Source organism: Melospiza melodia, chromosome 27, assembly GCF_035770615.1.
Source record: "Melospiza melodia melodia isolate bMelMel2 chromosome 27, bMelMel2.pri, whole genome shotgun sequence".
NCBI lineage: Eukaryota > Metazoa > Chordata > Aves > Passeriformes > Passerellidae > Melospiza > Melospiza melodia.
Window position 1 is genome coordinate 4,552,134 of NC_086220.1, and position 8,062 is coordinate 4,560,195.

At 57.8% G+C, this 8,062-nt stretch overlaps 1 protein-coding gene across 8 annotated transcripts in view; it reads right to left on the bottom strand.

Moving 5' to 3' along the window:
- PUM1 (pumilio RNA binding family member 1) overlaps positions 1–3,761 on the bottom strand; it is a 105,424-nt gene extending 101,663 nt beyond the window's left edge. For 7 of the 8 annotated variants that reach the window (XM_063177620.1, XM_063177615.1, XM_063177619.1 and 4 more), the window contains exon 1: positions 2,880–2,980. The gene's annotated coding sequence lies outside the window, so the exon portion shown is untranslated. Of the gene's footprint in view, positions 1–2,879; positions 2,981–3,742 lie in introns of those variants that run through there. The other variant, XM_063177614.1, reaches the window with a different exon arrangement.
- Positions 3,762–8,062: the final 4,301 nt, after the last annotated feature.

The following is an 8,062-nucleotide window of genomic DNA, read 5'->3' on the forward strand; positions in this document are numbered from 1 at the left end:
TGCAATGCTCACACAACAAGCCAAATTCATTTTTAAAGGCATGGAATAGTCTGAATTAATCTTCATTAAAAGATCAACTTGAGGTATCTAAATGCAGCCCCACAGAGAGTTCTGAGGATGAAACTGGGGTGGTGGAGCCCTGAGAAGCTCCTGGCAGAGCAGCCCCAGGACGTTCCACTGCTGTACCTTGGTGGCTGCAGAGCTTGGCCCTGCTCCTGCCAGCGGCTCCAAGGCCTGAAAGGCAGCTCTGTTCCCTCCCTGCTCCTCGTAGTAGCCCTGAACAACACTCTACTACAAACAACTTCCAAGAACAATTTACTAACGGTGGGGAGACCAAAATAAAAAAAAATCTGAGTCCTGTCTTTGATCAAATTTTGTCAGGTTTGCCCCACGAGTCCAGCACGGGGTTAATACTGAGAGGAAAATGACTCTGGAAAGTGCAGAGATCAGGTTGTTTTAATTGCACCTCCAACATAATTCGGTGTTGCACACACACAGCCCCCAGGGCCACTCTGCAGGGCTTTTTATGCACTCACAACTTAAATACCAGGGACATCCAACAGGACTCACTCCTCCAGCTTTCAAAGAGTCTGGAAATCACCACCTTCCCCACATACTTGGAAAAACACTGAAAACACGATATGACTAAATCTTGACTGATTTTGAAACTACAATTCAGTTTAATGGCATTTTCCTCTTAATTTCCCTTTAGCAAACAATATCAAAATCCATCAGTAACATCACATGAAGCACTCAAGCTCCTCTATGCAAAAAGAAAAAAACTTAAGTAATTAACTGTAAGAAATTCATTTATCATTAAACTAAAGTGTGTAAAAACTGCAGCAATGAAATCTGAGCGGCCCCTTGAAAGGAAGTTACAAGTTATCTCAGGGCAGACTGCAAAAAAAAAATAAACAAACAAAGGAAGATACTATGAATCCCTACCAAAAAATCCCCAGTATCTATAGACTGTGACAAGCCCATTTCCAGTGAGAAACAAGGTACAAAGTCGCACTGCCACACTCTTTGCTCCTTCAAAAGGCTGCAGACGCTAATTAATTCCTGAGTTAACAAAGGTGTTATCATAAAAATCAGGAGGGTCCAGAAAATCTCAGTCAATGGATTAAGGAGAGGCTGCTCCCAGGCGCTTCCTCTCCGGGCTGCTCCAAACACGAGCGGAAAACTTGGCAAAGGCGACATTTTGCAAGGGAGCAAAGGGGAAGGGAGCATTGTGGGTAGTTCAAGTGTAGTTCCAAGCCGTGTTTTTCTGGGAATGCCGCGATCGAGGCAGCAGCGGGACAGCTGAATCCTGTCATTCAAAGCTGCCGGAGCACGGGCAGTCACCTACACAGGCACTGCAGAGCCGCAGCTGCTCGGGGCCTCCAGAGCCTCTCGCATTCCCAAACTCTTCCTGAGCACAGAGGATCAACTTTTCCCAGGTGAAACCCCGGCTTGGCAAACAAAGGCTTCCACGCTGCTCCGCCGCGCTCAGGGCAGGCGGCTCTGCTCTTCCCCGCGTGAAATGAGCGGCTCCGTGTTGTCACCGCAGATTACAGGACGTTCCACAAACAACAAAAAACTTCGGAGCAATCTCCCCGCCAGTCTGAAGTACCGCTGGTGACAACACTGAATAAAGGAGCTTTAATCCACACAGAGCCCGGCTCCACAGCCAGATCCTCCCGGCTCTGGTTCCGTATTACCCTCAAAAATCACGGATTATTACAAAATTAACACGGTGTAAAACGAGCGTTCCAAAAAAGTTCAACCCCAAAGCGGAGGAGTTTGGGTTGGGTGGGTTTTTTTTTTGGAAAGTTCCACTGGAAATGAAAGCAGAGCCATTGTTTGAGAGCTGTGTGGCCTAGCAGAACTTTTAACGTTAGCCCTGTGTTTTCCTGAAAACCTGGGGAGCCGCAGCACTGAATTCCTGACCCATCGGATTCCCAAAACCAACATTAAAACCCAAAAGGACCCACGGTCCCCCTTTCCCCCACCTCCATCCCTCTTAATAAAGGAAATTCCTTACTCACGATCTGCCTAATAAAATCTCTGCTCCGAACAAAGTTATTAAACATTGACCAAAGCAAACAACAACAATAACAACAACAACAAAAAAATCAGAGCATTTCTCAGGTTGGGCCGAGCGGCTCTTAAAATTCCAACTTTGCAGCTCACAAGGGCCGAGCCTGTCGTTACGTGAGCACGAGATAAAAACAAGGGGGGAGAAAAACCCCACACAAACACAAAACCCCCAGGGTCACCCAGCACATCGGAAAGGATTGTCTGCTTTTTCCTTCTCTCCCTCTGCCAGCCCCGACCCTCCCCTCTTCCAGGGACCCCCAGAGCCCCCGAAACCCCCCCAAAACCGGGGGGACGGAACCCAAGCACCCCCCGGAGCCCTGGGGGCAACAAAGCGAGGCCTCGGCCGGAGCGACAGAGCCGCCCGGGATTGAAGGCCCGGGACAAGGGGGAGCCCCCCCGGGATCAAACCCGTCCCGGAGAATAGAGGGACCCTCCCCAGGAGAAGGGGGAGCCCCACAGACCGAGGGGCAGCCCCCGGCGGGCCGGGCCCGGGGCAAGGCGGCCGAGGGCAGCGATGGGCCCGCGCCCCCCCAACAATAACCCCCGTCCCCGTTACCGGAGCGCTCGCGGGGCCGCGCTCGGGGCCCGGGGGTCCCCCCGCGCCCCCTCCCCGCTAACAATGGGCCCAGGCCGCGGCCCCGACAAGGAGCCGGGCGGGAGCGCCGGCGCAGCGCCCCCGCCGCCGCTCGCCTTCGGGGCGGCCTGGGGCCTCTCCTCCCGCTCCCCCCGCCAATATGCGCCCACCGGCGGGTCCGCGAGGGTCCGCGGCGCGGCGGGGCCGGCCCCGGGCCGGTACTCACGGGCGGAGCGCTCGGATGCAGACGGATGCCGGGCCCCCCCCCCGGCCGCTCGCCGCTGCCTCTCCCCGGCCGCTCACTCCGACAACATGGCGGCGCGGCGGGGCCGCGGCCGCGCTGCACCACGGGAAGGCGAGGCCGCTCCAGCGCCGCCGGGACGGGGCGGGAGGGAGTGGGAAGGGCCGGGCCGGGACGGATCGGATCGGATCGGGATGGACCGGACCGAACCCGACCCGGCCGCGACGTGCCCGGGCTGTGCCCCGACCCTGCCACACTGCCCAGGCTGGGGTCAGCCCGCAGCGCCTTCCCAGCGTGGCCCCTGCCCGGCCGGGGTGCGGGCACAGCCCCGCCTTCAGCCCCGCGCTGCCGCTGGCACCGCTCGCCGGGCTGGCGGGGATGCGCCCGAGCGCCCCCAGCCTGGGCACCCTGATTTCCCCCCCTAGTCCGGGCATCCTGAACGCTCTGCACCCCGCTGCCTCGACATTCCGCAGCCCCCGAGTCCCCCCTGGACATCTCACAGCCTCCGAGACCCCCCAGCCTTGGCACTCCCGATTTGTGCACAGCGAGCCCCTCCAAGCCGGGACACCCTGAGACCCCCATGCTGGGCAACCTGGACACCCCAAGCCTCCCAACCTGTGCACCCTGAGCCCCCCAAGCCTGGGCACCCCGAGTGCTCCCCGTACGAGACCCCCGCCCCAGCCTGGGCACCCTGAGCCCCCCAACCCGTGCTCCCGGAGTCCTCCCCAGCCTTGGCACTCCCAACTCGTGCACACCGAGCTCCCCAAGCTTGGACACCCGGAGTCCCTCCAGCCCGGTCCCCCCGAGCCCCCAACAGCGCTGATTCCCCTCCTGCCCCAGAGCCGCACCGGGGGCACCGAGCGCCGGCCGCACACCGGTGCCTCCTCACCCTCCACCACCAACACAAACACAATTTTGGGGCGCTTCTCCCTCGGTGCCTCCCCCTGCCCACAATGCCGGGGCTGCGAGGGAACTACAGCCCCCGGCGTGCGGAGCCCGGGCAGGGCAGGGCGGGCGGCGCTGGCCGCTGGGAGCGGTAGTTCTGCCCCGGCTCCTCCATGTTAAAGGGGCAGCCCGTGGGTATCGCCTTTGTGCCCTCTGCCCCTCCTGCCCCTCTGCCCCTCTGCCCCTCCTGCCCCGCCGTGTTTCGCTCCCGGGGCCCTGAGGGGAGGCTGAGCCCTTAATGCGCTCATGGAATATTTTCTCCCCGTCTTGGCGGGGCACGCAGGGAGCCAGGAGGGAAGAGCCGGTGCTGGGGAAAGCTCGGGACGTGCCCGCACTTGCACGGAGAGAGAAGCGGCAGCTGCTCCCAAGGGCTCCGGCCGGCCTGGGGCACACAGAGCCCGCGGCACGGGCGGGTGCCGCAGCCGCAGCTTTTGTGGGTTATGAGGGTGCAAGAAATCATTTCAAGCCCGGGTTCTCGGTCATTAAAACACGCGCAAAACTGGATCCAGCCGTGCCTTGCTTCCATTTTCTGCTCGATGGGCTGCCGGGGTGACTGATGGGTGTTTCCATCACCTCGCCGCCTCCTCCAGCGTGCACTCCCTTGTGGGGCAGCAGGGCCGAACCCCGACCCCCAAAACCTGGGGAAACACAGCTAGAAGGGTTTGGGGTGGGTGCCCCAGGCCGGGTGTGACAGGATGGTCAAGATAAACAGCGAGCAGAGGTTTCCCCTGCTCAGGGTGGGTTTGGAGCCGAGCCTTGTGCAGACACCCAGAGGCGGCTTTGGCCACCAGCAGCCTGGCTTGTGTGGCCTGGCTGGGATAAACTCGGCTCTGCTGGGATAAACTCGGTTCTGCTGGAATAAACTTGGCTCTGCTAGGCTTGGCTCTGCTGGGCTCGGCTTTGCTGGGCTCGGCTCTGCTGTGACACTGGGCATGCACCCACGCGTGGCTGAGAAGTAGACATGGCTCTGCTGGGTCATCCCTGTGGCTCCAGTGTCTTGAATTCCCTGGAGAGGGGAAGGGGCTGGAGGAGAAGAGGCTGAGGGAGCTGGGAAGGGTCTGGAACCCCAGGAGAGGCTGAGGGAGCTGGGAAGGGGCTCAGCCTGGAGAAAAGGAGGCTCAGGAGGGACCTGGTGGCTCTGCACAGCTCCTGCCAGGAGGGGACAGCAGGGGGGAGGTCAGGCTCTGCTCCCAGGAACAACATGGCAGGAAATAAACTCAAGTTGTGCCAATGGAGGTTTGAATCAGGAAAAAATTGGATATCAGGCATTGGCACAGAAAGTGAAACCATAACCCCTGAAAGTGTAAAAAAAATATGTGAATGTGGCATTTGAGGATGTGGTTAGTGGTGAACATGGCAGTGCTGGGTTAATGGTTGGACTGGATGATCTTAGAGGTGTTTTCCAGCAGCCCAAATATTTCCATGATTCTGTGGGGGCCCATGCAGTGTCCCCAAGACGCCAACTGTGTGGGCAAGGCCAGCCTCTGGCTGGGGTGGAAATGTCAGTGGTGGAGCTGTGTCATCTGGGCACTGCACCAACTCAATCTGCCTGCACACCCTTCTCCTCTGGTTCCACCCATCTCCTGGGCACCCTGGGCTGGTACAAGGCACCAGAGATGGCTCCTGGCTGCCAAAGATTTGGGCTGCAAAGCCCGGGAGGTCACAAGTTCTTTCCCAAAACCATGTCATCACTGGGGACAGGGGGCTGGGGTGTCCCTGCAGTTCTGCACTTTTACTGAGGTGTCCCTGCAGTTCTGCACTTCTTCTGGCCACTTTTGGGGTGTTGTGCCTGCCAGCTGCCACCCTCCGCTCCCCACCAGGCTGTCCCTGAGCTGTCCTGCTGGTGCTGGCCCTGATGTCCCCACCAGGCTGTCCCTGAGCTGTGAGGCAGAGATAAGAGCTCTGCCAGGTGGGCTCAGCACACACCCAGGCTGCTTGCTGACACTGGGAACGTGCTTTCTGTTAATTATACCTGGGATAATTACAGTTATGCCGGTGTAATGAGAGGGGGAGGGAAGGAGTCCTGCTGGGGATGAAATGTGAGTGGTTCAAACCCTGATTTCCAGTGAATTTTGCCAAATTTAGGGAGAAGTCCTGCGGCTGTGAGGCTGAGGGGAGTTTGGGTCTCATCTCCAGCACTTCCATCCCTCCCACAGCCTCTCCTGCCTCCCACCACTGCCATCCTCTCTTCTGCCTCAGACCTTGCCCAAGCTCCCAGCTTGTTGCCATCCATGGAAAAGTCTCCCACTGGGAGAACATGCTGCTCCAAAAGCTTCAGAGCCAGAGCGAGAGGAACAGGCAGTGAAATAACTTCCACCTCCACAGGAAAAACCTTCTGGGGGTGGAAATGTCCTTCTGATCCTCCTTGCACCGTTGGCCACCAAGAGGTGCCCCAGCTGCCTGACCCTGCCTGACCCCATAGCAGTGTGACAGAAGCTATCCTGGGATACATCTTCATCTGCTGAGGGAAAAAGGGACCTACAGGGGGTGACTGTGTCCTCCCACCTCCAAATGTCTTCTCCCTCTCTGCCCCACGGAAGGGGCTTCAACCCACAGTGAACATCGCTTTGAACATCAAAATTCCACATCCCCACCAAATGGCCAAATCCAGACCCTCCCTCCCTGCTCTGCCCAGACGCTGTGCCCGGTGGCACGATGCCCAACACCACAGAATCTTCTCTTTGAAGGAGTCTAAGAGCAAACAAACCCAGCTCTGCTGCGTGATTCATCCTCCTGGGAGCAGAGCTTCCCACAGCTCCACCATGGAGACACCTGCACGGGACAGGGGGCTCACCTGGGAGAAAAAACAGCTTGGGGGGCTCCTAAAAGTGGCTTCAGTGCTGCCCCAGGGAGGCCTGGCTGGCCCCAGCCTTGGGATATCCAATATTTTTATTTCAATGACAACTTGATGGCTGCTATTAAAAGCTAAATTGAAGGAAAGAGGATCTCCCTCTGTGTGGGGCACCAACATTTCCTTGGCCACCAGAAAATAAAAAATTAAAAAATTCACTGACTGACTCAATTTTTCCCAAGCCAAGCCAAAAACTGCTGAGGTCTTTATGCAGAATATTTTCAGAGTGTGCTGGCTTGACCGAAAAACCCTTGCAGAGCCAAGTGCATCATTGATTTACATCACTGGGGCAGCGTTTCGTCAAACCTGGTGCCTTGAGACACAAAACAATGACCAGCCCTGAGCTGGGCAGCTCCAGCTCCTGAGCACATCCACTGCTCCAGAGCCCTGAAATCAGGACCCTTCCCAGTGCCACCTCCATGGAAACCCTTCCTGAGCTGGACCTGTCATCAGCAGTGACCAGGGAAGGTCTCTGGGCTCTGCAGGAGCTCTGAGCCCTCTGCTTTCCACCAACACCTCTCACCCACAGGTTTCTTTCCACGCTCGTGTTGAGACACCCAGAGCAGATGGGATTTTTGTTTTTCCTTCAGGAGTCCCAGCCAAGTGTCTAAAAGCGGCTGCTGAACTGTTGTGGTTATGGGAAGCTGCAGGGAGTTCTGGCTGAGGACCCACCTGGCAGCAGCAGGGTCTGAGAGTTTGGTGTTGGCTGCAGAGCTGCTTTTTCTTGTGAAAATACCGCCCCCAAGATTAAGGTTTTTGAGCAGCTCCCACCCACCAGCTGGGCTCAGGGCTGTGCATGGTGTCCCCAGTCCCCGTGCAAGGACAAAGCTGCTCTGGGGGATGTCCTGAGACTGCTCAGATCCCACTGTTTCCTCTCTGTGCTCAGGGAAGCTGCTGGCAAAGCTGTGCCACATCCCGTGGTGAGGAAAGAGCCATGGCAATGCCTCTGCTTCCCAGGGGGGTGGGCTTCCAGCACAGATGGGCATGGAGCCACTGGAGAGTCCAGAGGAGGACACCAGGATGGACAGAGGGATGGAGCAGCTCTGCTGGGAGGAAAAGGTGGGATTGTTCAGCCTGGAAGAGAAGCATCTTCCAAATTGTGACCAAATTGTGGCCAAATTGTCACCTTCCAGTGCCTGAAGGAGCTACACGAAAAGCGGAGAGAGATTATTAATGAGGGGCTTGGAGGGACAGGAGGCAGGGAATGGCTGCCAGTGCCAGAGGGCAGGGCTGGATGGGATCTTGGCAATTGGGAATTGTTACCTGGCAGGGTGGGCAGGGGCTGGGCTGGAATTGCCAGAGCAGCTGTGGCTGCCCCTGGAGCCCTGGCAGTGCCCAAGGCCAGGCTGGAGCACCTGGCACAGTGGGAGGT